This window comes from Aotus nancymaae, unplaced genomic scaffold, assembly GCF_030222135.1.
Source record: "Aotus nancymaae isolate 86718 unplaced genomic scaffold, 86718_ANA_hifiasm-v0.15.2.pri h1tg000014l, whole genome shotgun sequence".
Taxonomy (NCBI): domain Eukaryota; kingdom Metazoa; phylum Chordata; class Mammalia; order Primates; family Aotidae; genus Aotus; species Aotus nancymaae.
This window is the reverse complement of record NW_026988425.1, coordinates 80,628,749-80,652,549: the sequence shown is the minus strand read 5'-3', so window position 1 is coordinate 80,652,549 and position 23,801 is coordinate 80,628,749. Positions and strand designations below refer to the sequence as shown.

General features: G+C 34.8%; 1 long non-coding RNA gene across 1 annotated transcript in view; it reads right to left on the bottom strand.

Annotated features, from left to right (window-relative positions):
• The window catches only part of LOC105734712 (uncharacterized), a 44,703-nt gene extending 22,712 nt beyond the window's left edge, over positions 1-21,991 (bottom strand). Inside the window, exon 1 of the long non-coding RNA XR_001111603.3 lies at positions 21,754-21,991. This is a non-coding gene — a long non-coding RNA (uncharacterized LOC105734712). The remainder of the gene's footprint in view (positions 1-21,753) is intronic.
• Between the last annotated feature and the right edge of the window lie 1,810 nt (positions 21,992-23,801).

The following is a 23,801-nucleotide window of genomic DNA, read 5'->3' as shown; positions in this document are numbered from 1 at the left end:
ATTATTCTTTGTTGTGCAGGACCGTCCTGCGCGTTGTAGGATGTTCAGCAGCATCCCTGACCTCTATTTTGTGACAACCAAAAATGTCCCCAGATATTGCCAAGTCTCCCAGGGCAGGAGTAAAAATCATCCGCAATTTAGAACCATTGCTCTGCGTCCATGTTTTTGCTCAAATCCCATAACAATTGCACTCTCAGATTACACTATAGTTGTACATAATAGTAATAGGGAATTTTTAGAACATGTATCCCAGATTTAGCATTTGAATCTAAATTTGCTATAAGGATTCTCCGTGTAATTTCCAGGGAGTCGTACAAGAAAATGTTGAGTACATTGCATTTATTTCTCAAAAATCATCAGGATAGGATGGTGCTTCATGTTTTCCTTCTTTAAAGGAGCTACATTATATTAAATGAAAAGGTCTCTCTCACCATTAGTCCTCAGGAAAGTAACAATTTTTCTAAAAAGTCCACTTTTATTTTGCTATGTGAATTACATTAATATGTATTTTTTACATCTTATATTATCTTCTTGTTTGTCTATATTAGAACACGTGTTCTAATTGCAGTGTAGGCGGAAAATGCAGTTCATATCTGAAGCTGTCTATAATTTTCACAAATGTATCCACTAATGTGTTCATTAAATGTTAAATAATCAAGTATTAAGTGCTTTTTATAATGCATAAATTCTTAGTAGATTATTAAATACATGTTTAAGAGAGTTGTATTGATTATTAGAGAAATTGGGATTTTTGCATGTACTAGGGATGCATTATTATTTTTCCCATTTACAATATAAATTATTTGCTTCTGCTATGCAAAAAATTGCCTACTCACATGTTTCCAGGAGTGGATTAGATTTAGATAATTAGGACTGGCTATAGTTACGTTACTTGAGCACTTATGTAAAGCTTTGTGCTAAACATTTCATATATGTTATTTCTTTAAAATAAACACCAGCAGACATACCTAGCCAGGAAAAATAGAGAATAGATGTGAAAAAAAGGTAGAAGATCTCATTTTAATTTTTTAAGAAAATGTGTAAGTAATTTTGGTTCTAATTCTGAGATGAGATAAAAATCTGCTTGTTACTGTAAGGTAGGACATTTGGTTCCCTTACTTTCCAATTTATTTCTCCATCCACTGAATTCTAGCTTTGACCCCCCACCATATCACTAAAACTCCATTTGCCATATTCATCAATAGCATCTTGTGGTTAACCAGTAGGTTTTACTCCTTATTGTACGTGATGTCTTGACTTCCTTTAACACGTTTGACCATTGGGTCCTTTTAAAAATACTCTGTTCTTAAATGTTTATCCCAAGCCTAAATTTCTTGCCTTATCTACAGACCCAATATTAAACTAAACACCAGGCATCACAACTTAGATGTCTTACAGACACACCTATGATTCGATTATGTGACTGAATTCATCACATCTTCCTCACCGCAAATCAGCTTTTCCTCTGTTCGCCATTTCAATAAATGGCTTCATATCACCTCAATGTTTTGAGCCAGAAATAAAGAATGACCCATGATTTTCCCTATCCTTTGCTCCTTTACCCAACCAGTCATCAAATCTGTTGATTTTCTGTCTTTCATAGCTCTTAAATGCTTCATTTCTCCATCCTCACTGCTAATACCTTCGTTTTGAACCTCATAGTCTTTGACTACTTTATGCAGCTATTTCCTAACTGGCCTCCCAGGTGGTCAACTAAGTATTAAAAAAAGTGCTTATTTTCCTGAACTGACCAATCATGTATGCTAAAATATAAGACACCTGACACAGCTGTCAGACAATGCACAACATGGAACTAGGTACAGCAAGACTTCAGGAAGAAGGCAGTGAGAGTACTACTAAAGAGCCAGGGGACCTTAGTTCAGGTGAGTGATAAAAGGCAGCTAAATTTGACTACCAGGAGTCATAAGGAAAATGCAAAATTCTAAGGCAAGAGAAAAACCAAGGATTAGCAACTACTGAAACCAACCAGTATTACAGACAGAAACCAGGCAGCAGCAGTAGAGGGATTTAAGGATTCTGCAGGATATCTTATTTTTGTCCAGGTCGTTTTTCATAAACCAGATGTACACTTACAGGTTCTTATACAATGGCATCTTGAAAGATGTCATGCAGCATCTTCCTTGAGATACATGGTCTTAAGAAGTGGAGTAAAATATTTCAACTGTATCCACAGTTAGAGATGATTGTATTGAGTCACAATTGGTTAATAGAATAGAAAAACTGAGTAAACTATTCTGGAAAAAGATAAAATGAATGTCTAATTATTTGTCATTTTTAGCTCCTCTACCTCAACTTCATTCCAGGAGATAGTAAGGCAAAGAACTTTGCCTTTATCTCATATATAACTATCTGTTTCTGCTTTGATATCTGCTTAGGCTACATTGGTCTCCCCCTTAGTATAATGTTGCTTCTTTTGAAACAAGATTTTGTACAATTTGTTCTTGCTGCTTGAGATTGTATTAGACAAAATGTTGACATGATATGTTGTTCCTTAGATAGTAAACAGTCTGTAAAAATAATTAGTTACAGACAAATAATGCGTATAGCAAAGGATGTCATTTTGACTAAAGTAAATACATGGAAATTGGTAGATTCTAAACAATAAGTTTCTTTAGGCATAAATTAAAATCAAGTTTTGAAATATAAATACCTACTATGTACCCACAAAAATAGAAGATAAAATAATAATAAAATAAAATAATGTTCTGTTTTCCAATCATAACTTCTTGCAAACAATTCTTAGGCTCTGAAAACTACCTTCTCTTAATTTTTTGTGAAAGTTTTAATGAAAGTAGATAAAATTGTTCTTTGTCTCACCAAATGTTACAAATTTGTATAGATAAAAATGTGGGGTCACCACATTACTTGGCTAGTTGATAAATACAAGAAATGTACACAATAGAATATGAAGATTGTATTTTCTTTCAATTTCAAGAAATTTAATCTGATCCAGACAAAATAAACGTAAAGATTTGCAAGGTCTGTTTAGATCTTCATTTTGAAGTGCTAAATACTTTTATATTTTGATTCTGATTATTGTCCATAACCGATATTGTCGGTTTCATTGTTCTCAGGGGTAACTCTGAATTCTTTTCAAAGATGAAGAATTATTAACAGATTATATAAAATGTTGTACAGTTAAGAGTAATTAATAATGATTTTTATAGCCATTAATTAGTAAATTCATTCTATTTATAATTATTTATGAAAGTGACTTTATGTTAATGGATCAATCAGAGAAAAAGGAAAGTTGTTTTTTTTTCTGCTACCCAGTGGCATGATGATAGCTCACTGCAGCCTTGAACTCCTGAGCTCAAGGGATCTTCCTGTCTTAGCCCCCCAAGTAGCTGGTATTACAGGTGCATGCCACCACACCCAGCTAATTTTTAAATTTTTTTGTAGAGACAGAGTCTCTGTCTGTTGCCCAGGCTGGTCTCCAGCTCCTATCCTCAAGCAGTCCTTCCACCTCAGCCTCCCAAAGTGCTGGGATTACAGGCAAGAGCAACTGCACCTAGCCAGAAAGACTTTATGCTTTTGGGAGAGTAGGTGTGTGGAAATTTAATAGAGGATAAAACCTGTTAAAGATATCATCTAAATGGCTTGACCGTAGATATTTTTTTTCACATTTCTTCTGAGAAGACAAGATTTTTAAAATTATAATATTTTCAACATCCAAATGGTTCGGCACTGACAATTATCCCATCACCTCCATATTAACATGGTAAAATACCACAAGGAGCAACTCATTGATACTACCTAATGATCTGATTCTCTATGAGCTAAAAAAATAAAATAAAATAAAATAAAATAAAAATGTATTTGCACAAACAAGGTGATGTCAGGATTTATTAATAAAAGTATGAAGTGCCTGAATCAACTAACACTTACTAATGTGGCTGATACTGACATACCACATTAGTTCCTAGTCTTCTGTTGTTTTTGGTAAAACCATCTTATATTTTTACCATACACTATAGTTTGCAGAAAGATTTCACATAAATTATCACATTGGATTCTAAAGAGAATCCAATGAGATGGGTAGGGCAAATTTTTGTCAGTGTATACTAATAAGAAACATAGACTTCTAGAATGTGGCCATAACATATCATAAGTATGATGCTGATTCATATCTCCCCTCAGATTAGGAGCAGGGGAGGGATGAGAAGTTAATTGAGCTGAGCATCTCAGCAACAGAAAGTCACAGCTGAACAGCAAGAGATGATTCCACCAAGAAAAGAAATCACCTTGGACAGAGATCATCTCAACACCAAAAGGACCTTTTGAGTTTTTCCAGCAAAAGAGTCCCCAGTTCTAGGAAGCCAAGAACAGTGCAAACTCTTTGTGTATCAGCTTCCAAACTGCTTGATTTTGGATCCCTTCTCACATAGTCTGAAGGGAAAGAAAGGGTACTTATTTCATTAGATTATATGGAACATCGGAAATCAGGTGGGGTGGGAGTGGTGTAATCTTTTAAAAGTCTTTTGAATTCCTTCATCACTGAACTGGTTCTAGGTAAAACTAAAATTCTGAGCAAAGAGATTAAACAAAAGAAAACAGTATCACAGATACTGTACAAAAAGGAATAGTTCATGTATCCGAAAAGCTCTTTAATCCTAACCATAGTCAAGAAATAGTTGAAGGGACTTGCCTAAATCAATTTCACTTCAGAATTAAGTCAATGTCTGGGTCACTGACCAACACAAATAGCAGAAAAAAAATTATTAGTTAAATAATGAAGTGACAGGAGTGAAGGAAGGTGAGAGGAAAGAAGACACTAAAATGAAAAACAGAAAACATGAGCAAAGGACAAAGGAAAAGTAAAATAAGTTGAATCTTTCTCATTTTTTCCACTTTGCTAAAACATCCAGAACAAAGACTATAACCATACTTATTGTATAAAGGTTTAACATGCAGGAGTTAGTTACATGTCAACAGAAGACCAGTTAGAAGTTTATTTCCAAGGTCAATGATACATTTTTCTTATTGCAAATCTTACACTCAGAAACCTAACTATGAGGTATAAGAATTGACCCTGGCAAAAAGACAAACATTTTAAAAATCAAAAATATACCTAATTCTCTAAATAAAAATGTTTTTATCAACACATTTTAAATATCGTATCTCTAAAATCAGAATAATAAATTTAAGTTATAATATGGTAAGATGGAAAAATGTGCTTTTCAGGTAATGTAAAACACATGCATTTCTGCATTCACAAATATATTCCACTTGCTAAATAGATTTTGGTTTCAATTTTATTGACATATGTTTAATAAACCCAAAGTTCTAAGCATGTTCTTTTAGTAAAATGTCAATTTGCACATATATTCAATTTGCTTCCAGTCTTTTTTCCCATATGTTTATTGACTTTTAGCTTAGTCCCTCAGGTTCTTACAAGTTATTTTCTCCTCCCTTAAGATGGGGACTGATCTAACTCAAGTTATGCACCTAAAAACTTAGTTGCAAGTAAAAAATAGAACAATAAAAATAACAACCTGGAATTAGCTCAGTTATGTGCTCTGCACCAAATAAGACACTTTGTTAGGTAAATCAATTAATAGTGTTTTATTTCAGAAAAGTCTCAATATGATGTTTTTGCACTTCACTATGGATTTTAATAAATTTTTTGCTGAAACAAATTGAAATTTATTTGTTTGCCTGTGTAGTGATATCCACCAGAGGCAAATATATTAAGGGAACTTCTCTTTGGCTAACAACATCCTCCAGTGAACACCGCCATTCCATTTTTGTCACACGTGGTGGTAAAGAAAGGAAAGAGAAAAATCTTTAGAGATGTTGTGACAAAACACACAATTATGAAGTCAAAATGCTTGGTGGAGAGATCCTATTTTCTCTAGAAAAAAGTATCTTTCAATTTACCTCTGCCTCAAACAATTGGTCATATTCTGACGTTACTTTAGTCACCTGTCCTAAATCACACAGTTCGTAGTACTGCTAGAGAAAGAATCTGAAACTTGTGATGCTCACCTCATTCAAGACTATCTTTTTTAACAGGGAAACATGGAAAATGGTTTTGAGTTAAAACAGGGTTCATAAACATCAACTAGGGGTTGAAGAAGGCTGTCTGAATCCCCAAATTCTTTACATTCAACTATGCATGGTCCCAGTTGCCTAGATAACTCTGAAACCTATGGTTTGAAATTTTTGGTTACTGGCTAGCATCCATGCTGATTCATTGCTAAATCTGTTTTAATTGGTCTGTTTATATTTAACAACTTTATTTATTTATTTTAGAAACAAGGTCTCGCTCTGTCACCCAGGCTGGAGTGCAGTGTCACAAACGTGGCTCATTGTAACCTTTGACTCCTGGGATCAAGTGATCTTCCCATCTTAGCATACTAAGTAGCTAGGACTGCAGGCATGTGTCACTATGCTTGGCTATTTTTTTTTTTTTTTTTTTTTTTTTTGTCGAGATGGGTTCTTGCTATGTTGCCCAGGCTGGTCCCAAACCCTTGCACTTAAGCAATTCTCTCAACTTGGCTTCCCAAATTTCTGAGATTATGGATGTGAGCCACCATGCTGGGCCTTAACAGCTTTATTGACCTAAAATTGATATGTAATAAACTGCTCATATTTAGCTATATAATTTAAATGTATCTCTATGTATTCACTTGTGAAGCCATTACCACAATTGAGGTAATGAATATATCCATCACCACCCTCAAAGTTTCCTCATGCCTCTTTGTAATTCCTGCCTCCTGTCCTTCCCCAAAGATAACTGCTGATGTGTTTTTGTCCCTATACATTAGTTTGAATCTCCTAGAATGTTAAATAAATGATTTGTACTCATTTTTATCTAGCATCTTTCTCTCAGAATAATTATGTTGATTCTTCCATGTTGTAAAATGTATGAGTGGTTTATTCCTTTGTATTGCTGGCTAATATTCCATTGTTGCACTATACCATGATTTATTTATCTGTTCACTTGATGATGGACTGTTGTCTAAATTTTTAGGGTTATTAGAACTGTGCAGTGTTGAGCTTTAGATGAGTGTACAACTATTACTGCATTTTGCCTATTTTTCTAAGCCTAGGTAGCAGTTCATCATAATGTAATTCTTCAAAGGACTATTTCTAGTTCACAAAATGTCAACATCTTAGGGTTTGCGAGGTATTGCACTTTTTTTTCCCCTTTAATTTAAGCTGGGTCTATATATTAAAACAATTGGTCAGCTTAGTCAGTCAACAGTGTTTGAGAGACCTGAATAGCCAAATTAGAAAAAAGGATTGCAAGTTTATCTGAGATCCTTGAGAATGAAGATAGTTTTCCACTGAATTTTGTTGATTCTTTCCTTACTTAATCTTTTGTTTCTATTTGTTTGAGGAAACTATGTAAAACTTAGATATTACTTTTTTAAATAAAAATTAATTACAGTCATGTTTATAACTAAGCTAAGAGTAAAAGATATATTTAGTTAGGGGGAAAACTCATTTTTATTTTTTAATTTCAAGAGGTATTTTTAAAACTAAGAATTTTTTTTTTTTTTGGAATTGGAAAAGTCTATTGATGTTATTCTTTTAACTGAAGGGTGTAAGACCAAGATGGGCCAGATTTCTAATTTTACTAATTGGCACTATAGGAAAATGCTCATATTTTACAGGTATACCATTATTAATGCCCAATCCCATAGTCCTTTTTCATGCAGAACTCCTACTGGGAGTACCATATGAGAAAGAAATGCAGGATGAGACCCTATTATTGTAACTCACAAGACTAATTATGACTTTGAGTTTTTCTGGATAAGCTAATTCTTTTCGCACTCTGGGATCAGCAAGCACAAAAGCAGTCTCATAAAGACTTCACTGCATTTAATATTATGTATGTTTACAAATAAATTCAGAGACATTAAACAGTACTTCAGCTCCCATTTTCTTTGTAGTTTGTTTTTAAAATTATAAAAAATTTAAAGAAGACAATGCCACAGGTGTAGTTTTACTTTAAAAATAATAAGGCACACATCAGTCATTTATTTTTTGACCTTGACTCATCTGTTTTAAATAGACTTTATTTTTATCAGCATTACTAAGGAGTAAGACTAAGGAGGGACATGGGAAAGCAAGGATTAAAGAGAAATTGAAAGAAGAAAGAATGATAGACAAATAGGAGTTGGAAGGAAAAGACAGAAAGAGAACGACTTGCAGATAAAAGAAGACTGGCAGGAGGGGCTTTACTTAATTTTCATCTTTATTTGTGGAGAGCTTTGTGAATGACATAAAATGATTAGATATTCTTGAATGATTTAAAAATCTGTGTTTGATTTTCTGTCTTGACAAATCTCACAGTCACTGATTCCAGAGTTTCCTATGATGTCACTATCAACAAATCCCTCCAACAGCCTTTTTTATTCAGTTTCCCATTATACATCTATATGAGAGGGAATCTCTTTGTGTACTAAATAATTTCTATGTTGTGAGGTTTCTTGTCTTCAGATACCTCCAGTTTTATGCTTTAGTCAGAAAACTCACATAGCATTCAAAAAGGAAAACGCAAAGCAATATAGACTTTTGTGCCATTTACAAAGAATTAGAGCTGTGTGCCCCAACCAATATAGCAATATATTATATAGGTCAATACTCCTTTTCACATGCCTCTAATGCAGATACATTTTATGAGGTAGAACAGCAAATACTGAATCACTCTAGCAGAGATGCACAAAACAAGTAATTATAGTTAGTTGCAGAAAAATAATTATGCAGTTGTGTGATGAAAACCAGTTTTTAACTGGGAGGGGAAATTCCACCAAAAAGGCATTTGGAAAAGCTAAATGTTGTGCTCTGGGAAACTTCCAAATGCAGCTGTATCACCAAAGAGAGGTACCATACTTTTTTTTCTTAATAGCACATTGTACAGTGGCACATTGAATGTTATACAGTATGCTCATGTACAAGGCACATATAATTACTGCTATTTTCTGTTGACTTTTCTGTGTAAGTGACCATTTTCTCTATTACCAATTCATCTAATATTTTAGAAAGAATACCCTTTATTGTCACTTAATGCTTACCAGGTAGTCCTTGATTATGATTAAATAGACACCAAGGATCACTAACAGTTCTTATTTGGTGTCAGCTATTACTATCATAAATGTTACTGCATATTCCAAGTGTTCAAGATATATAAAATAGCATTTAATATAGGGAAAAAAGCAAACAGGGCTTTATTTATAATGCGGCATATTTTTCTATACATTAGAGAGGACATCAATGAAATGTGTACATTTCCACAGAAGGTATTTATCTCAAATATCTACAGTGTTCGTTCTGCTCTTACATACACCTAACCCTCATTGAAGCCAAGAGGATTTTGCTTCTTTACTGCTAAGCATGGCTGTTCTGGGCCTTTTAACTAAATCCACTACCATGAATGAAGTTAGAGCAGAAACAGCAAGTACAGCTACATTTAGGCTTATATCAGCATTTCCGTTTAACACATTTTAAAACTACATTTAAGGAATGTGGAGGTTATGACATGAAATGACAAAACCCAAGCGTGTGAGCTGGATGAGGCTATCTTTAGCCAGGCTTCCTGGGCCAACGGGAGTGAAGTATATGGTCTAAAGAAAGAGGCTCAGCTTTGCCTCTGAATTTTCAGGAGTGTGGAGGCTCTTTTTAAAGTCTTAATATTAAGCATATCTTATCTGTATACCATAATGGCATCTGTGGCCAGCAAACAAGCCCGTGAAGCTTGAGGAAGTTTCCATCCTAATCCTTTCGATTGCTTCTTGCTACTTCCTGCTCTCTACAGCCATATACTGGACTCCATACAACTACAAAATGAAAAGAGCAAACAAATAAGACTACCTTTGGGGCACTTTCCATGGTTGTTTCAAGTGAAATGCAACTTTTCTGCTTTTAGCACTCTGAGTTACTAAACTCTAAAACTGGTTTAGTAATTTGGGGCTAGAAAAGAATTGGTCAAGATAGAACCTTTAAAACCCCATTTTATTATATGATGATCAGTGTTTAAGAAAATGACAAATCTATCTATATTGCACATATCTGTATACATATATCTATATACTTTTGTGAAATATAGAATCCTTGGTGCACAAACAAAAGGCTCTGTATTCATTTTTGCTTAGTTCTTATCATTAATATCTTTGGGACATTTATTCATTGTAAATCTATCTTTATTTCCTTATTTTCTAATCAGTTGTAGAGCTTGATAATAAATGTACATGTTAGTGTGATATATTACATTGCCATTAATAACAAATTATTATATACCATATTCTAAATGTTTTAGCAGACTAACATTTTCTCTCAGCAATTTTAATGATGCAATATAACCAAACATAAATTCTGAAATTGTCTCTATTGAGGTTTTTGATGAAAAAATATTATAAAATTTGTTGCTATTTTGCAAGCAATTTTATTTTTAAAAAGGTAATGTTTTATTTTAAAACTTGGAAAAATAGATATTTGTTGCTAACTTCATACATTTATTTTGGCTTACAGCATAGTTGTGATTATTCTGGTTATTTAATATTAATAATTATTGTCTTTAAAAAGTCAATCTACTCATTTGGGGGATTGGGTTTTTAAATATAATGTTAAGATTAGTGTGATTAAGTACTTTGAATTCTTAAATATTCATTTAACCACTTCTAAAAAAGAATCTAAGTTGAATGCTTTTAAAAGGTCTTCAAAAACCATTGTCAGTTTTATTTTGTGAAATCTGCTTCAAAAATTAGTCTACCACTGTGAAAGAAATGCTTTTAATAGAGAGATGAAAAAAAGCGGGGAAGAGGGATTCAGGAGGAGAAAAATGTCAAGTGAATCAATATGATTAATTAAATTAAATGTGGATTCATAAAGCTCATATTCACAGATTTACACAATATATTCACAGTGACATTTAAAACATGTTTGGAAATCCCTAAATAAAGTCCCACGTACATGAAGACATTTTTCATCTTTAAAAAATAAAAAAAAGTATTTGTAATAAAATCATATATCTTTACTGCTAAACTACTCTGTATGTTAATAGTTCTTGACAGAAAAACAGGAACAATTTTAAGATGTAAAACTTTTGAAGGAAAATATATCTAGTTTTGCTACTTTCTGGGAGGTTTATCCCTAAACCTATTGATAATCTTGACTACAAACATAACATAAATACTTTTTCTTGTTTTTAATTCATATCAAGGTCGTTTTGGTGTTAAGCCATTAAATTTACAGCTCTCTATGCTATTCTTTTACTGGGTCACTAAACTGTTAAAACTTAGTGGGTCAAATATTTATAAGAATAAATGTTAATTTTTGCAAGTTGTAAAATATGATGTAGAGGAACTGGTTCTTAAGTTTCTTAAATATATTGCTCTTTTAAAAAAACTCAGGCGACACAAAGACAAAAATGATACCTTAATCCTACTTGTAGAATTAATATCTCTGAATGATAAAAATGACAACAAGGTCTTTTAACACAACATAACACCTAAAATAAGAGATTTGGAGAGAATATCCAGGTTCTGACAGTACTTACTGGTGTGACTTTTATGTAAGTCAATTTAACTTAAGAAAATTAATAGTCTTTAGGTATTAATTCTGAGTTGTTTATGATTACTCTGTCACAAAAGTCTATTAATGTTAGTGGGTTTCTCCTCCAATCCTGTGTATTTCCTATTAGTATAAAGCCTTTTATTCCTGCTTTCATGAAGAGTATATAATATTGCTTTCACAACAATTCAGTCATAGCTCAAGCTATTTTAACAAATGACAATTTTTCCCTGTAAAAAACGTTCCAAGAAAAAGACTTTACATCACAGAGAAAATGGAGGAAAATTGAGAGAATACTTTATTTCCTTTAGTGGCTTGCTATTGATGATGAAAAACAAGGAAACAAATGTAATTGGTAAAACAAACCCCAAAGGAATTTTCAAGTATCTCAAATAGGGGAATATTTTTAGTTGTAAATAGCTCAATTTTATTTCTAGAACCTAAAATATGTATCCCTGCCCCCCCCACCCCAATCTTCCTTCCAGTTTCAATACTTCAGCCTTATCAAGTAAACAAGCTATTGTTAGAATAGAAAATCCAGCTAAGGTTTGAGGGCTGCTGCCACGTCCCTCTCTTCCTAGCACAATTCGGTGCCAATAGCTTTTGGAAAAGGGAAGAAAGAAAGGTCTGCCACTGTGGTGTGTGGAAGTAAAGGGGCAGAGGGGCATCACTTCAATCTCTTGGCTCTGGTTCTTTCTCACTCTCGCATCTCCAGAGAAAAGAGATGCTCTTCATTCACAAAACAAAACAAGAAAATCTCTATAATTATTTTTGGCTCAGCTCCATTGAAATTCATTCTCCTGGAAGCGTCTCTGTTTTAGATTAAAACAATGCTTAGAATATTCATTCTCTGCTCCCCTTTTCTTTCTTTCTCCCTCACTACCCCTGCATGCCACCCACCCCCAACCCACCCACCCACCACCATTTTCCTCTTGCTTTCTCTATTTCTCAGTCTTGGTTTCTTTTGCTCTCTGCCCCTGCCTTTGGTTATATTTTTTTTCTCAGTCGTACCAAAGTTAGGCCTCAGACATTGCTAATACCAATGCCTACAAGTGCCTACTCAAGGTCTCCATGCTTAATATCAGTTGTTCGATCTCATCCTCTCTTTTAGACAGGGAATTTCCCCAATCCTGTGTCACTGGTCATATTTTATGATTGTTGATTTGCTGATATAATGTTTCAAACCAAAAAATAGATTGCTTCTTGTCTTATCCTGTTCAATAAAATTGAGAATACAACTCACTTTCTCTTTTCTACAGACCTCTCTTCAATACCCAGTCCTCAAAAGATGAATAAAATCTTCGTTGTCCATGGTAGATGGTAGTTATTAAATTTCAGCAGTAAAGCATTGAAAATTATTATTTAAAAAATCTGAATTCCACCATTTAGTCAGACAATATTTGATGCATGAAAGAAGAATGTAACTGAAAACATTTTTTATCATTTTTAACTTTGATTTTTTTTTTCTTTATGGTAAAACTGTTGCGTCCTCTCTTTGCTAAGGGAAAACAATTTCAGCAAATGGAAAGTAGAATTCCTTTTCCAAACAAAGTTTGTGTGTACATATTAACAAAAGTTATTTGTGGTATGAAACGTGGGATCTTCTTTCCTGAAACAGTGGACTCATTTTTGATCCTGCTACAAGACAATAATTTTATTTATAATGACTTACATCCTGTGGGACTCCAATTTCTCATACCTTTCAATTTTTGGTGACTGTAGACAAAAGTTGCTGATAACCTTTTACAGAAAGAGGCGGATCTGATACCTACATTCATTAGCATTAATGCATTATTCTATTTCTCACTTTCTAATTGGAATAATGAATTTGAGTTCGTTTCAAATTCTTAGTTGTTAGCAAAGGCATCCAACCTTAGTACCCATCGCTGGAGTGCACATCCTATTTAGGGGTGCATTTCTGCTCCTTTGAACAATGAATGTTTTATGTGGATACTGCATTCATATATAAGTAAGCCCTACCCTTCCTGCACCATCTTGACAAACAAAACAAAATCCTGACAGTTGCCCAGATCTGAAATGTCTCTAGGATTTCCTATATGCTCATCAACACAAAGGCAATTGTGTAAGCATGTATTTAAAAGAGTTTGAAAATCTATTTCTAAGACTTCACAAGAACTGATTACTGAACTCCATTTGGTTTACCAAATAAAGAGGGGGAAAGAAAAAAAAAGGAAAACCACACACACTGCCATTAACTACACTGTGAACATTAAATAAATATTCTTTCTTTCTATCCTTTGCTCTTTTCAAAAGGAAAGGTGGTAATTTACATGTACTGTGCCTCTTTCCTCTCATTGTTTTAATTCTTTTCTTTCTGGCTTATTTTTACTTATGTAGAAAAGAGGTGGACATGTTTAAGAAGATAGAAATGTTTACCTAGTTCATTTGTACATTTTTTTCATATAAAGAAAGAACCTAGACACCTTCTACTTTGTCTTATGACCTTTGTTAAGCCACTAATCTGGAAGCTGAATTTTAATTGCAAAATATTGTAAAGGGAATATAGTAGGAATATACAACCTTTGATTCTTAGCCAAATGAAAGGAAGTTTAATAGCAATGTATGGTTGCAGGAATGGTTATGCTTGGGATCCATATGCATGTTCAACTCACACATTCAGTCAGTGCAATAAAGCAGGGAAAAAACAGCTGATACACAAAAGGGACCGTCTAGACAGTACCCCATCAGTCTGGCTAAATTTGGTGCTGGCATTCCCAACGGGATTGTAATATAATTGTTCTGGTGTCTGCGTTCATTCTCCCTGTCAAACACCATTCCAAATATACATCCTTCTCCCCCCAACCCTTCTTGTTCCACAAATATAAGCCCAAACTGTGCCATGTTGGAGAGGGTGTTAGATGGCTCAAGCCAAATAAAATGTTATAATTTAGCAAAATCACATTGTTTAATTCCTTAAAAAAAAAAAAAAACAAAAAAAACAAAACCCTGTTACATCTTAGCTCCAAATAGAATTAATGTCAAATTTTAATCATTTAAATTAAGAACATGGAAAATATTTCAACACAAATGAAAATAATCTGAAAATATTGAGCACCTTAGATGAAAGCAAATAGTCCTTTTTACTCTTTTATATTTATTAACCTCTGCCAGAAAATTTAAGGGAAATCAGAGATGTGAAAGTGTAATGATCGACATGGATCATAAATTCTAATGAGGAAAAAATCTAATGAAAAAAATGTTAAGCAAAAGGATTGAAAAAATGCAAATTGTATATTTTTTCTTTCTTGGGTTTAAAGCCATAATTTTTTCCTGTAAACAGCTTCTGAAAATTAAATTTGTGATATTTATATATGAACAATTTCATATTATTGGACTTTTAAAAAAGAAATCAGCCATATTTACTCATCAATTTATAATAACTATCAATTAATATTTTAAAATATTTTGGTTTAAAACACTGAGAAAATGAAAATCACCACTTACAAAATAGAATAAAACACATCATTAAAATGAATAATACACAGATTATTGGCAAAAACATTTATAATCTAAAAACTTCCACAACGTTGAAATTAAAACTGTCAGATTCCATTTTTTTTTTTTTAAGAGGAAAATGCAGACTTTAGGATTACAGTATAATATAACCACCAGATACATTTACTTTATTTTCTGTTTTAACATGTCACCTTTAGGCATTGTTTAGATATTAAAATTGAGCAGTAAACTTATTTTTTAATCTTTTTTTTTAATTCCAAGAAAAATTATTTTGGGAAAGAAGCTGGGCTGTTTTGTGTTATTTTATTAAGTATAAATCTATATTTGTACTTCTGATTTTGGAGGTTTAATAATCCTTTCCTTGATGCTGTAAATAGAAATTGGTCTCTCCCACCTCCCAGTAGTTTTGAGATTCTAGACTAGGAACCCAAGTGAGTGAAGAAATCTCCCAACCCCCATCAGGGACTACTCTAACTAGAGAAAAATCAAAGAAAATACTTCAGGCACTACATCCTGCCTTTATCCAACTTCAGGAGGCTGAGAGACAAACACATCAACCCAAACGGGGCACAAGCGAGAAATGGCTGTTCCAGAAAGAAGCAAGACATAGAGCCTCAACTCGCACAAAGGCAGAGCACCAATTACATGGAAAACCACCACCAAAGCAACCCAGAAACACTCATATATGCTTTAGAGATGCCTTAAAACGCTCACATGGAAAAGAAAGAGAAAATAAGTTTAAGAGATTGTAACCTTCCATTTTTAATTTTAAAAAATGTAATTAGTGACTTCATACTTTTTCCTTCTTTGTATAAAATTGCTATTCTGAACGTGCACATGGGTACTAGAAACAGTCATTTAAAAGATAACATGATAATATTTGAGCATAGTGCCTGCCTGAAGCTGGGTACTTTGCTTGTGATTGTTCTTTTATGTGGTTCTATTTTATTTTATTTTTTTAGAATACGTACATGGTGTAAAGTGAAAGAAAGGCATCTGTAGGCCTCTGTGAGATGAAACAGTGTAGCAAAATCTGAGTTTTATACTTAGTTTTCAAACTATTGAATAATATCCTATGAGACCTCTTAGGTCTTAACTGGATTAAAATGAATATATTTGTGCTTCGGCTCTTTTCAGCTAACTAATGTGCATGTGAATTGATAGTGTGCGAGGGAGCAGGCGAGAGCAAGTGTATATGACACCGGGAGTGGAAGCAGGGGCCAGGCCGAGTGTGACTCTGTGAAGGAGCGTGCAGGACGGTGTGGGCTGCCTGGACAGAGTGAGAGAAATGAAAATTAGCAGGCCTTGGGGTCTGGTGCGTTTGGTCCAGAACCGCAAGAGAAGCTTAGTTGGGAGATGAGGGGGGAGGGGAAGAGTGGTGGAGAAGGGAGGGTGGAGAAGGGGGTGTGGCGTGCGTGTGTGTGTGTGTGTGTGTGTGTGTGTGTGTGTGTGTGTGTGTGACTCTGAGGTTTTGAGGTTTCAGTAGTTATGGCTGATCCTTGGGTTTTTGTTTTGGCGGTTCCCAGCATAAATAGGTTGGAGTTTCATGTTCAGGGTGGAGTGCATGCCAGGGGATCGGATCGTCGCTCTGAGTTTCTCTTTCTGGCCCTTCTCTATGGTGGCTGCTCAGAACATTGCTGCTGTGAAGGAGTGGGGGGAGAAGCAAGGGGTGGGGGTCTGTCTGCAGCTGCCCCTCTCACACTTGAATAAAAGAACTTTTTTTTTCAGGGGTAGGGAAGCTGTGAATACCTTTCCCAATAAGAGATGAGGCATATTGAAAACTATATTAAATTACCCTGATTAACAATTTAGCCACGAACAGGGGAGCTTTGGGAGATCTCTATAGGCAGGACTGGGGGCTATTCATGCCAGCAGCTAAGAGGTCGAAAGGTTTCTGAAGTTCACAGGCTCAGAGCCTTTGTTATGCTAACAGACAATCTCAAATCAGCTGCCTAGTGGAGTGTGAAATATAAATGATTCCTTGAGAACTTCCAATAAGTTGTCACTCTTGCTCTCCAAATACCAGGACAGGCTGCTAATTTCTAGCGGGCCCTTTTGCAACATTGCTAGCCCTAAATGAATGCCTTTGTAGTTCAAATAATCTTTTCAAGGGAGCTGTCCTATCATCATAGCCCAAATGCATCTTGGTTTTGACTATTAAATGAAAATCAGGGCTCAACTGTGCTTGACTTTTCCAAGAGCCCGATGTTTGGGAAGGATGGTGGCAGCTCTCACGCACAACAAGTTAGCACCCACTGCAGGAGGGCCAGGGCATCAATAACAGCCCACAGCCCTGAGCTACCCCAACTCTCACCCCCACTCCCTACTGGGAACAAAGCTCCAGGAGAGATTTACGTGGCTTCCCTTGGGCTGGACTACCTTCCTCTTTCAACCACACCAACATTTCTCTAATTTATGGACCCTCTGGCCAAGAGGATAGCCAGCTGACCTGCTAGCATCTGACTGGTCACTTCGAAGCATCAACTTTGGGGATGGATGCATTTATTCTTCAGGGCAGACGAGGCCAGGGGGAAGAGGGCAAGGTGTGTGTCCAGGCCATGCCCCTAGTATAGGATGCCTGTGGATATTATTTTATCATTTTCCCATAAGAAGGATGTGAACATGGATTATGACCTTGAGTGTGACCTTTGAGCAGGTCCAGATGGATAGAAAAACAGTCCTGGCTCTTGGAGTCTAAATTACAAAGCTTTTAAAATAAGGAAAAGCACCCCTATTCTAAACCTCAAACAAGCTGAGGGGAGTGAGAATAAGAATCTATCAGGGAGAGTATGCTCAAACATTCTTATAGAAAGGACAATGCAATTTATACTAATAAAGAAAACAGACAAGAGGACAGAAACCAAAGGAAATTAGAAATCCATCTGCATCAGCTTTCACAAAGGAAAGGATAAAACCTTACAGTAATAACTGGGGTCCTGAAAATTTTGATATTTTTGACTCTATGACCTCAACTTCCTTGCTGAACTACAAAAAGGTCCATGATAGCACAGAAGCCTCAGCTTTTTCCAAACAGAGCAGGTTTGATTTTTGAGGCAAGGAATTGGAAGAAATCAAATGGACTACGTTTCTTAGTATATAATTAGGGTAAGTTTACAATCATATAAATGATATTTTAAAATACATCATTAAGTAACTTTATGAAGCTAGATGATACACCCATACAGAAAAACCGAGGGCCTTGATTTCTCGTCATCTTATTGTTCTTCTAATTACAATGATTTAAAATGATTACATCAAAAATATTCTGAGGGAGTTAGTTTTTACTGATAGAGAAACTGGTTTAAGTAAACACTTCTTTCTACTCTAGGTATACTAAAACTTATGACCATATATTAAAACATGAGTTAGATATAAATAAGAATGGTAGCATAACTTTCCTCAGTTTTGAAATCATCTGGCTTACATTTTAAAATCTTTTTTAAAAAAAGCCAGGATACACAGTACAATTGGGATTCAACTCAGAGAATTTGGTCCTTAGATAGGAGACAGTGTGTAAGAATCAGGTCATCATTTGTCTTTCAAATCCTTATTTGTTTCACCCAGTAAAACACTCTGCAGATAATATTGCCTAGGAAAATTAGTTCAGATTTCTGACATTACAGGAATAAAGGTTTATGGTTTCTTCTGCCAAATATCAGAATTAGACAATAATGTATTATTGATTCACTCACACCCTTCTCAGGGGGACTTAGCGTTCTTGTTATCCTTATTTTAGAGACAGGAAAGTGACTGGCTTTGGATGCACTTCTAATTACACAAAACAGAGGCAACATTGATAGCTAAAAGTTGAGAGACAATGTGCCTAAATTTAACTTTTCATCTCTTTTCCATTTTTAAAAATTTAATTAATATTAAATGGTAGAGTATCTAACGTTATTGACACATTCTAGACATTCAAAGGAGAAACACTTTCCCTGTGCTTTCCAAATACTTATTTTACCACGTCGAAGTGTCCTCTCTCTTTCCGTCTTTAACACATCAAAACAGGGGAGAAAGCGCTTTTGTGTTATAACTACAGAGAAAACATTTGAGAATGTGTCAATGCACTGAATACCAGCACCAGTTTGGGGGTTGGTTTGTTTTTTCCCCCTGCCGTGGTATTTCTTTTCCCTCTGCTTTTGCAGTCTTTAAACTCTGACCACTTTGAGAAAAGCAATGGTTGAAATGAAAAGTTAGGACAAATTGCATTAAACCTGTGTATTGCCAGAATATGAGCGTGATGAAAGCAGGGTTGGGACATTATGGAGTCATTGCAGCTCTCCACACACAGAAAATTAAAACAAAATAAAAAGTAAAAGCTTTTTTTTTCTTTTTTTTTTTTTTACTCTTTCTTAATTCCTATGATCTAAGAGAAAGGGAATTCCTGTTTTGAAAAAAGTTTCCAGGGTTGCCTTTTCTCCATAGTGGGGGTGTCTGAATGCGTGTGTTTGTGTGTGAGTGAGTGTTGTTTGGGGAGAAAAGAAAGAATGGGGAGGAGGGAGGGCAGATAACTTTACTGACATATTAATTCTTTAGATAGCAGTAAATGAATGGTCCAAATAGACGTTTGTTTCCCTTAATAAGTTTTGTACAGGTCTCTTACAAGCTGTGGCATATGCTTCATTTATAAATGTATATTTATTTAGAAGGTTAGAGAATAATAGGTGTAGTTTGTCTATAGTAGCAGTTATTATTTAAAGTCCAAAGAGGTTACAACTTTTCTTCTATACCAAACATGAATACAAAGGTCTTTTGTATATGCCTCTTGCTTTATGTTGAGGGCCAATTAAAAATAAAGATAATATTCTAACTGTCGAGCCTTAGGAAGTGAAAGAATGAGGCTAAAAGGCAAAACGACTCCAAGATGGCTGCCTCTTCCTTCTTCCCCCTCCTTATTGCCTGTTTTCCACATGAAAATTAATGTAATATTTTGTTTAGAAATCACATTGTAGGTCATTTGCAAATGAGACAGCCTCTGAGGCACCAACATCTGCCTAGAATACCCCCATGATGCCATTGAGGTATGGAAAGAGATTAAAATGCAAACATTCAAATGTATTTAGGTTTGTACATAGTGACTAGACTCACACACATACACACTTGAATGTGTGAACAACACACACAGCTGCTAATGGAATAAAAGGCCAAAATCCTTCTTAATTCTTAGGACAGAAGGGCAAAGGAAGGCGCCAGGCCACCACCTTTCTCCCCAAAGGTTAGAAAATTCACTGTTCATGGTCTGGATTCGATGTTTTAAAAAAGATATATCTTACTGATGACTCTCTCATTAGCCAGACTTCTGAAGTCTGGGGAGACAAGATTTCCATAAATTATCTCTCTAACTCATGTTGGTGCAAAATGCGAAACTAATTTTTTTTTTAATTTTTAATATTTTTTAAAAAAGAGAAAATACTAAGCTAACCAGCTTCCTGACAAACATGTTAAAAGATTAAGATCACTAGTAATTATTACTATTAATTATAATAAATATATTTTCAATCATAAAATCCCATCCATAAAGCTAAACTAAAAATAATGTAGGAAATAAATAAAAGTATATTTGGCTCTTTCTAACAGATTGATAGCAGGTTACTGTGCAGATTTGACTGCACTAGGCAAAGAACAAAGCAAATGGTTTAGTTCCTGTAGGAAATATATTTAAAAAAAAAAAAAAAAAAAGGAAAAAACCCCACAACCCTTTATCTAAAAGCCATCAGGGACAAGCACTCAATACAAGTTAACAAGCAGGAACTGATAAGATAACATTTATATGAGGTCAGAAGTCAAATGCCAGTCAAAGGCTTTTAACCTCTTGGGTCATAAACAGGAATAGTTAAAAGTGAGAGGTAGTTATTTATCAGATTTTAAGAGTACCTGATCATTGCCAGAGAATCACCGATGATGAAACTAATTGGGATTTATAGAAAAAAAAAACTTTGTAGCTGTTCAAAGAAAATTAACCTACAAACCCACGATTCTTCAATTGGTAGGGAGAAAAACAAACAAAAACCCCTCTTTTGGGACAGAAATAAATCTGGCAATTTAAACAGTAACAAAATCTCTCTCAGAAGCAATAATTTATGACTAATATACATATCGATTAATATATAGTAAATGATTTTTAAAATAAATTCTGTATCAACAACCTAACAAAAGTAAGCATTACATGATGTATTTCCAAGTTTTGTTCTTTTTCTTTTGTTCCTTTTCAGAACCTCTAAACTGGACAGAATATAACTCCAATATCACAATATTTCTCGCCCTCAGAATGCCATCATTTGTAAATTTAAATATATATACTCTAATAGCAATTATTTTTAAACATTGGTATACTGAAACTGCTTAATTAAATTTTTATCTTAATCTATCCAGAGAAACAGATGTCTCTTTTATTTGCTGTCAGAATATTTTTTCTTTGTTTTGATTTTTGTCCTTTTTGTCTCTCTTTAGGTTTACATTCCAAACTCCCAAACGTTCCTGGTCTCTGCATCCATGCTGGTTCATATTTTCAAAGCATACCCACCCCTCTTTTTTCTTTTGCAATAAAAGAAAGCAGATCTAGATATTTCTTTCTAGAGAGAGATAGAGGGATTGTTGTTAGGCCTGCTAAGGCCCACTGTTTCTTTAAACAGAGTCCATAATACCCTAGGCGAACATTGTGGATTTAAAATGCTTTTAAATATTTATCACTAGTATTTTATCATCATATTCAAATGACACCTGGAGTGCACTCACCTTTATTGACAATCTCTGTTCTGAAAGTCCATTTGCTTCCTTAAAGCCCCCCAAGCAGAACAAGGACTACCCGTTTTCATTCAGTTAATGTTTAGTAAAAAACCAAGCAACCTTAATCAGCATGCTGATTGCATCGTCAACTAACAAATAATTTACTACTCTGAGCATTGCATTCCATTAAAAGCTCATTAAATTTTCTGTTCTCCAATGGGAGGTTTAGCTTTTGAACTGCATGCTTTTGCTTCGAATGATCATTTATTCAATCTTTGCAAAATGTTGTGGTTTTTATTTCCTAAAGTATAGGTGAGCATTTCAATACCTATAGATTGTAAACCTATGGAAACACAGCCCAGAGTTGGAGAATGTTCAATTTGATTTATAAACTCTATTTAATAAAAATTCAACACAATCTCTTATACTTTTAGTAAATCCTGAAATAGTTGAGTATTTCTGTGATTCTGTGTGACCCAAACATAGTCTCAGAAATATTAATACATAATATAAAATATCAAATCCTTTGTTTAATGCTTAAATATTTCTTTTCTGCCTATTATAGCTATTGTTATTTTTATCCTTATAAATAGCTGTTTTCTACTGATTGAAAAAGGGGCATGATACCACAAAGCTCTTACCCTATTTGATGCCAAACTTAATACTTCGAGGCAGGGGGGTGTGGGTAGTGGCTAGCTACCCAAAGAAATCCACATTTTCTGGGGTTTGCACATTTTTAAAAAACTCATAATCCCCTGAATTGTTTTCATGCCCAGACTTGTCCAGGAAAGAGTGTATTTATTATTTTTAATTTAGGGAAATGTAAGAAAATATCAGGCCCCCAAATTAACATGCATCTTTGGATTGCTAATTGTGCTCATTGCAAATTTGGGTCATTTTGCATGAGTGACTCTAATGTAGGGCTGAGATTGCCACGCAGCCAGCGCAGTGGATTCCTGATTCCCCGTGCTAATCCTGAACTCGGTGATTGTGTCAGGTGCAGTTCTGTATGCTCTAGCAGCTGGCTCATCCTCATCAATGCAAATAAGGCAACTCCTACAATCAGAGCCTCGCGAGTGTGAGGCCTGATTGCTGAGGGCAGGCTAAAACACTACACAGACTCTCACTTTCAAATCCTGCTAAGTGACAAGACAACTGCAATGTCCCTCCAGTTCAAAATCAACCTTTCGAAAACAAAACAAGAATAAAGGGATGGCTACAAAGAGGAGGAAAACCCCAATGTTTGGGAAGTGGACTTGTTTAGATGGGTTTTATTTAGATACAGAGATAATGTAAAGTGCATTTCAACAAATAATTATTTAGCTCCTATTCTGTGCAAGACACTTTGGTTTAAGAACTGCAGGGGATACAAAGGTGAGGAAGAACATACTTCTGGCTTCCAAGGAACCCCATCACTTGATTGCAGAAAATGGTAAAGATTAAGATAATAGCAGAACTATTATTAAGGAGCAGTCACCAAAATCATAAATGAAAACCAGAAAACATAGTTTTAAGAGAAGTATTTAGAGATGGCGTATTTATGGCATAGATGTTAAGAGCAAGGCTTTGGAAGCTTGGGGTTCAAATCCCAGCTTTGCCACTTACTTGCTCTAATTCCTTTGCCTTTCTAAACCGTAATGTCATCATCTGCAAAACGGTGGCAACACAAGCACCTAGCTCAGAGATCTCAAAGAATAAAATGAGATTATGTAAATAACAACTTACCACAGTACTTGGCACATAGTAAATGCTCAATAATGTCAGCTATGACTATTATTATTTCCTTCTTAACACACAAAGAAGGAGGGGATCCAAAAATAGCAGTGTGCCACAGTTTGAAAGGCATTTATTTGATCTTGTCTCTAAATTCCCATTTTACATGTAGCACTTACCCGGTGGAAGTGAAAATACAGTAAACGCTAAAAAGCCCTGTGTCTCTTGGTGGTGTCTGGACAACCCTGGCAACTCAGAACATGAAGGAGAGAACAAGAATTCCCTGTGCTTTTCCTTTTCTTCTTTTCCAAACACGTGTGCAGACTTCCCCTGCATTTCAGCCC